Source organism: Neolamprologus multifasciatus, chromosome 3 (genome assembly GCF_963576455.1).
Source record: "Neolamprologus multifasciatus chromosome 3, fNeoMul1.2, whole genome shotgun sequence".
Lineage (NCBI taxonomy): Eukaryota > Metazoa > Chordata > Actinopteri > Cichliformes > Cichlidae > Neolamprologus > Neolamprologus multifasciatus.
Window position 1 is genome coordinate 2,986,338 of NC_140441.1, and position 6,887 is coordinate 2,993,224.

General features: G+C 42.6%; 1 long non-coding RNA gene across 3 annotated transcripts; it reads left to right on the top strand.

Moving 5' to 3' along the window:
• Positions 1 to 922: 922 nt before the first annotated feature.
• Positions 923 to 6,887, top strand: LOC146521070 (uncharacterized). 3 transcript variants are annotated; one of them, XR_014873239.1, is made up of 3 exons: positions 923 to 1,559; positions 1,604 to 1,838; positions 6,106 to 6,887. It is a non-coding gene; the product is annotated as an uncharacterized LOC146521070 (long non-coding RNA). The 3 variants fall into 3 exon arrangements; XR_014873238.1 differs by having other exon boundaries at positions 923 to 1,508; positions 1,719 to 1,838; XR_014873240.1 differs by having other exon boundaries at positions 923 to 1,508; positions 1,722 to 1,838.

Here is a 6,887-nt window from a genome sequence, read left to right on the forward strand (position 1 = left end):
TGAAACCAGACGTCAGGACGACAGATGCGTGCCCACCCCAACAGAAGGATGAAGTCATTCAATAATGATCTCATCACTGCGTGGCATACAATTGTTTTTGAGTTTTCCAGCACTACAACTACACTAGGGTTGTGACTTTGTTTTGGCCAGTTGTGGTGTCATGGTGGTTGGTGCCCGAGTACGAGCCTGCTTTGGTTCTTCTTTACCATTTCAGATGGTGCATTTGTTCTGGTTTGGGACTCTATGATATGGTTTTGTGATAGCAGCTGTAAGATTAGAGTTCCCCCCCAGTGTGCATCACTGGTTTCAACTGTATGCTGAAGGCTCTTTATTGCTCTCACAGTAGTGATGTCTGAGTCTATCTTGGCCTCCACTTTTCTATAATTGGAAGGAAAGTCAGATCCTGATTTGGAAAGACCTGCCACATTCACAGGGTCACAATTCACAGGGTAGGGTGATAAATAAATGTTCTTCTTTTTTTGCGTTCACCTAAGTTTTTGCTACTGAAAGTCACACAAGTGATCCAAGAAAAGCACAAGTTCCTTCCAGTACTTTTGTCACCTGCTGTTGCTCATTTTGCCACCGACCTATCCTGACAATATGGAAAATAAAACAGCACTATTTTAGATATTCTGCATTCTAAGCACATAACTGAACAAGTCTTCTGCCTAATGTAAAGGATTTACACAGGGTGAGGTTTTTGGTTAATAATACAAATGAAGGAATAGTTGGCAAAGGTCGTGGCACCATGTAGGATTTGAGACATCTTAAACTGTAATAAAATTCACCTTGAAGATGTCAGAGGTCAAGCACAGTACACTTGTAAGAATCATAATTTCTAAGTTAGAGGGTGACCTTGGTGGATGTAAGTTTTATTGCATGGTTAACATAAGTGCACTCAAAAACACAACCTCCTGGGAGATTTCCACAGTTGTCAAAGTGCTTGCTTGTAGGGGGTCGTCTAATTGTTGACACTCCTCTATTTTTGCAGGGTCTTTACCTTTCAATCACTGTTGTGACTTGGCACAATAGAAATAAAATGTAATTGGATTTTCTTTGATACTTACCAACAGCTTTCCCTGCTGCTTTTCCTGCCACACGTTTAGCCACAAGTTTTCCTGCTCTGGCTGCTTGGGAAAGGACAGACAGGCCTACTGACACCAGTATGATGAAAAAGATCTTCCACCGACTTCACATCTTTGAAGACATAAGACATGATATTTTTTGAACAGACACTGCCGTGCAGTTTCAGTCCATTGCGTTTGGCCATCGCTCTCAGGATGTATTCCATCACATCGCCGCAGGAACCATTGTGCTCTGCTCTCCTCTGCACTTCCTTTTTCAGTGAATCTACAAGTTTCTACATTTTTGCATGAAGGTTTTTAATCTTGTTTAATCTTCTGCCTCTTTTAATGTGGAACTTGAAATGATGGCATCCACAACATCAGTAGTCACATTGGTAGCTAAACCAACCCAGGATGCTATTGCACCACCAGCAGCTATAACAGGTAATGCTGCTCCACCTGTGAACAAGGTTGCTACACCAGCTAAAGTACCTAGTACTTTAGCTGGTGTAGCAACTGTGGTAGTACTGTGGCTGTAGCAGCTGCCCCACCTACAGACACAGTACTACCAACAACTTTAGTGACATTAACATTTTTCTTATTTTCCTCAAACTCGTTGGCCAATTTGTCCAACTTGTCTGCACATTCTTTCAGCAGATCCACAAAGGAAAAGATTTAATCAACCAGGGTGTTGGTGACATCCATGATGAGATCACACCAGGAAGGGATCAGCAGCTGTACAACAAAAACACAGAGAAAAACAACAGAATAACAGTAAGTTACAATGACCTCTTACTAGCAGGAATAATAATAAAAAAAAATACTGCAGCATTGCATTTATATTTTATTAACAGGTCATCACACTAAAGAAAGGGGACAGTGAGGAGCACAGATTCTGCTGATAGCTGTGATAGTTTTTTAAAAACAGTCTTTCTTCAAAATCAGAAACCCTCATGGATGTTTCAAGAGCATTCATGGTGTCAGTAAGATAAGCTGTCAGATTTTAGTGTGGACGTTTGTAACGGCACATGTCTGTGAAACACTGTAAAAATGTGATTTTAGGGCGTTTCATTAGGTGGTATTTCTTGGTACTAGGTACTTTTTTAATGTTAAATAAATGGGCTGATTCTTATATAGGGCTTTTCTAATGTCACAGAGCACTCAAAGCATTTCATATGCCACACTCACCCAAGCACTTTCTTCAGTGCTTTAAGTTCTCTCAATCTAAGCATTTATGCACATTTACAATCAAATGGATGCATCGGAGAGCAACATGGGTTAGCATCTTGCCCAAGGATACTTGGCATGCAGACTGGGGCAGCCAGGGATCAAACCACAAACCTTCCCAATAGTAATAGGAACTGCTCTGCCACCTGAGCTACAGCCACCCCACAAATGAGAAACACTGACACTTTAAAGCGACATGAATGTTTTTATGTTTTATATGTTTATGTTTTTCATGCATCCCTGTTAACTTTAGTGCAAATAATGAAAAAAAAAACCAAACAAAATGAAATATTGTTTGTTCCCAGACACTCAAACTCAGACGCAGAGTGACGTCTTCTGTGATTTAATCAAAACATTGGTTGCTTGAGTCAACATTAAATGCTTCAAGTTAAACAATGAATGGCAAATTGTGTGATTAGTTGTCATTAGTGGAAAAATATAGTGAAAATAAACCATCTAAATGATGCTATTTTTAAACGTTCAGTGTGCTCAGTGACTCCAGAGATGGTGTGGAGAGTAGGAGGTGGGGGTTGTCTCTCTGTGACAAACCTTATTTTGCTGTAATGTTTTTTGCTCTTTGTGCATGCTGTCATGCTCCAGCCTTTTATTAACACGTTTCCGAACATTTAAAGATTTGTAACAGTCAGAATTGTGTGATGTGTCTTTAAGACAACCTATCTTAACATTTAGTGATGTCACAAGTAGGGATGGGTATCGAAAACCGGTTCTTGTTGAGAACCGGTTCCCACTGTTTCAATTCTTTGGAATCGTTTGCCATTTTTGCAAACGATTCCCTTATCGATTCCAGTCGCCCCGAATGACGTCACCACGTTGCGGAGCATCATTTACCCGGCAGGAAACACGGCGGCTCAAACGCTAAAAAGTTTGGTTATACTTTACGAGAACGGATGACAACAGGGCAACTTGCAATACTTGCAAAGTAGATATTTCATTTAAGGAAGGAAACACTACGAATATGCAAAAGCATTTGCTCACAAAACACGCGATAACCTTAAATGAATGTCGTGTTTTTAATTCCGCTCCGGACTCGTGAATCTCAACCCAGCAGCAGCGGTAACGTTTGCACGTCCTCTCCCGTTAATGCGGCAGGTAAATAATCAACTAACAGTGCATATTATGTTAGAGCGATCTGCCTTATTACAAAAGCTGCCATTACTGTGCATTTAGGTGACCATGATGAGAGAGACAGACAGAGTCTGGCTCAGATGCTGGCAGTTCTCGCTGCAGTCTACCGGTAGCGTCTCCTTTCAGGCCAGGATAGACGAATGTCACCGAGCAGTGACTAAGTTTGTGGTAAAAGGCTTGCACCCATTTGCCACAGCAGATGCCCCGATTTTCTGTAGGTGAATGTGTTTAATTGTAGGCAGGGACATTATTGGATATTCTTGTGTAATTGCTACAGAAGAATATTTATTTTATTATTTTACATTCACAATTTTTTTTCCTGGGGACCCTGTGACACCCCATTGAAGAGCCGTAGGTTGGATCTGTTAAGATCTCACTGTTGGGTTTGTAAGGCCATATTACTCCTAAATTTCTATCTTGTTCAAAGAGAAGATATAAAACAAAGTTCTAAGCTAATTGACCTTAGTGTTCTCCTTTTTAAAAAAAAAAATCGATAAGAGAATCGATAAAGAATCGAATCGTTAAACAGAATCGAAAATGGAATCGGAATCGTGAAAATCTTATCAATACCCATCCCTAGTCACAAGTATGTGCCACTGCCCTGTGTAGAGTATGGGAGAAACATGCTTGCAAATGGACGTCTGGACTGAGACGCACCTCATATCTTTACCTCCCAGACTCAGACTGACGTAAGGGGTTTTGTGAAAACTGCTCGCTTCATAAGCGAGAAAGCAGCCGTTCAACAGGGAGTAAGGTTGGTGAAGAGTGTGTCTATTAAAGGACAAGCACTGTTGAATTCCCAGTACCAGTGTGGTCGTGAGTTTTTGACTGTCCTGCTCAGTGTTTCTGCCGCCTCCTCTCAACCACTGAATATAACCCATGTTACAGATTGTTTATGGAAACTCTTGTGGAGTTTTCTGCTTTAGGAAAAGTCATCAAATTTCAGGCAGCAAGACTTAAAGAACTGAACAGGGGAGACATTTTTACTGCCGTCAGTTTTAAAACAGGTAAAAAAGTGAACTGAAGCATGACAAAGTTTCTGCCTCTTACCTGATCTTAAAGTTGCAGTAAAATAAAGCTGGTTGATGCTGTGCAGCCAAACTCAAGCCTGCTCAGACGATGAGAAACACTGACCAGAGACCCTGTGACTGCTGCTCTTTTAAAGCCCTGCAGGTCAGCCTCAGTAAGTCATCTGACGTCTCATAAAATAAATGGCAGGAAGTCATGTGACTTACTGAGTACCCCCCCACCCATCCTAACCAAGGCAAAATGCAAAACCATAAACACACTTCTTCAGTGAATATTGTTACTTTACTTCCTTATTACAGAGCTGATTTAACCACTTAAGCCCCACACCCCCGGTATCGGGGGCAAAAAGGAGAAGATCACGTTTAATTGGTTATAATGCGGGTTGAGAAATATAAGTCCAGCCATGTGTGGTATCCACAGAAACCTCAGAATCTCAGCTAAAATGGCATATAAACCATTTCTACAACCACCAAACACTCCGAAAACAAGCCGTGATTAAACGAGCAGTTACGTAAATGCGCAGAGGTCCGCTAAACAAACAAAACCGAACCAGAAATTCTCCAGACTTCGTGTAACCAGCTAAAGACAGGCTGGTTAGCTTCCAGGGCTATCACTGACTCTACACACCAAGTTTCACCACAATCAGACCAAAATTCACTGAATAAGCCGCAAAAGAAGAACACAAAAACACACAGCGGTGCAAATGCGCTAAGACAGAGATTGGCTTAGTGTCCCGATTTCCTCCAGTAATTTCGCCGGTAGCCAGTAGCCACGTGATTACCAGTAGTTACCATGCCTACCTAGCCGCATCAGTGCCGTCCGTGATTTCCACGTCTCCTTCATGATGTGACAGTGTCAGAGCTGAATGCACTTGTAGAGTATCATGTTTTTATGGCTCACATTTAAAGTGTTCCAGCTCTAATGTACAGCTGTCATATTAGAAATAGAAGCAGCTCTGATTTTAGTGCTCAAAGAAATCTATGAAGTTATGAATTCACACATGAACAGTTTTCTGCAGCGTTCCTCTCGGCCTTATTTGCAGCTCCACTCTTGTTTTTGCTCTAATAATTATTTCTCTCCATGAGCTGTTTCTCTGCCTGAAGGAGGCGCCACTCCATCGCTTCATTTAGTGCAGAACAAGAGTCACATGATGCTGCTCTGTGAACACCAATCACACTTTGTACAGCTCATGTTGTGTTTGTTGTCCTCTCAGTCTGTCAGGTGGAGGTGGAGGAGGGGGCGGAGTCTGTCCAGCTGCCCTTCAGAACCACACAAAACCTGCCTGAAGATGCTGAAGTGGGGTGGGAATGCTATGATCCTGAATACAGGAAGGCCCACGTGTATATGAACGGCTCTGACCAGCCTCACAAACATCACCAGGTTTACAGAGACCGAACGAAGATGAATGAAGACCTGCTGAAAACTGGAGACCTCAGTCTGACCCTGAAACACCCCACAGAGAGAGACAGTGGAGAATACAGATGTTTCGTCTATGGGAAGATCTGGAGAGGGAAAACAGTGCTGCTTAAAGTCAAAGGTGTGTGTGTGTGTGTCTGTGTGTGTCTGTGTGTGTCTGTGTGTGTCTGTGTGTGTCTGTGTGTGTCTGTGTGTGTCTGACTGTCTTGTGTCTCCTCTGCAGGGAGAGTTCAGGTCCAGGATCAAACAGGGGACATCAGGAACAGAAGCAGCTCCATTGATCCGACTCCTCTGATGGCTGATCAATCAGTTTGATCTGTGTGTTCTTTGATTATTGATCAGTGATGTCAGAGTGGAGTCAGTGTGATGTTGGTGTTGTGTGTTTGAGACTTTTAGTGTCCATGAAGGTCTCTGCTGCCGTAGATCCTCTGAACTGTGACAGAGGTCTCACTCTGGAGGAAACTCTTAGCACTTTCCAGCAGCTCCTCCATCATGGAGGACGTTCCCTCACTGTAACAGGTGGAGGAGAGAGGAGAGGAAGCACAGGTGGATCCTCTGAGGAAGAGGAACGTCCCTACAAACCACATGATCACATGACCAGAGGACAAGCATGTGTAGAAACACATTAAAGTCAGCCTGTAAACTCATGAGTTTTTTTGCTGTAAATGGAGCCGTGTTGTATTTTCTTTAGAACAAAGCTGAGCACAGTAAGGACTGAGATGAAGACATGAGAACAGATGAAGTTAGTTTGGACTTCCTGATGCTGACTCTGACTGAGGTGACGAGTGGATGCTAACAGTTTCTGTTTCCTCGATGGAGCTCTCTCATCTCCACATCTCTGCTGGACATAATCTTTCTTCACAGTTAACAGCAGCTGGTGTAAGAAGATAAACTCTATGACAGTCATTCTCAAACTGTGGTACACGTACCAGTGGTGGTACTTGGGCTCCCTGTGGTGGTACATGGGAAATATCCCCCCCGCCCCCCAAAATTAAGATTAAATAA